Source organism: Eimeria mitis, genomic scaffold (assembly GCF_000499745.2).
Source record: "Eimeria mitis Houghton genomic scaffold, Emh_scaff351, whole genome shotgun sequence".
In the NCBI taxonomy this organism is placed as follows: domain Eukaryota; phylum Apicomplexa; class Conoidasida; order Eucoccidiorida; family Eimeriidae; genus Eimeria; species Eimeria mitis.
This window is the reverse complement of record NW_013571853.1, coordinates 19,454-20,036: the sequence shown is the minus strand read 5'-3', so window position 1 is coordinate 20,036 and position 583 is coordinate 19,454. Positions and strand designations below refer to the sequence as shown.

The 583-nt window shown below is 55.9% G+C and overlaps 1 protein-coding gene across 1 annotated transcript in view; it reads left to right on the top strand.

The window, feature by feature from the left end:
* EMH_0009070 (uncharacterized protein) overlaps nucleotides 1-583 on the top strand; it is a gene marked incomplete at both ends in the record, with an annotated part of 10,484 nt that overhangs the window by 2,016 nt on the left and 7,885 nt on the right.

The following is a 583-nucleotide window of genomic DNA, read 5'->3' as shown; positions in this document are numbered from 1 at the left end:
TGGTGTCTCTCTTTCTGCTGAAGGTCCCCACATTCACCAGCACGCTACCAGATGTAAACTGCTGCTGCTGCTGCTGCTGCTGCTGCTGCTAGTGCTAGTGCTGCTGCAGCCGGTGGTAGTGCTGCTGCAGCCAGTGGTAGTGCTGCTGCTGCTAGTGGTAGTGCTGCTGCTGCTGCTGCTGCTGCTGCTGCTTCTAGTGCTGCTGCAGCTAGTGGTAGTGCTGCTGCTGCTAGTGTAGTGCTGCTGCTGCTGCTGCTGTTTATGCTGCTAGTTCTGCTGCTGCTGCTGCCATTTATGGTTCTGCTGCTGCTGCTAATGCTGCTCTTGCAGTTACTGCTGTTGCTGATCTTGATCCTGCTGCTGCTGCTGCTGCTGCTGCTGTTCCCATTGCTGCTGCTATTGCTGCTGCTGCTCCTGTTTCTGCTGTAGCAGCTGTTGCACTTGCTGTTGCTGCTGCTGCTGTTGCAGCTGCTGCTGTTGCTGCTGCTTGAATTGTCAGCTGCGTTTGTTTGCGTTGTGCTGCTGTGTCTCTGCTGCAGCTGGCTGTGCATACACTGCGTGTGGTTGTTGCTGCTGCTGCACG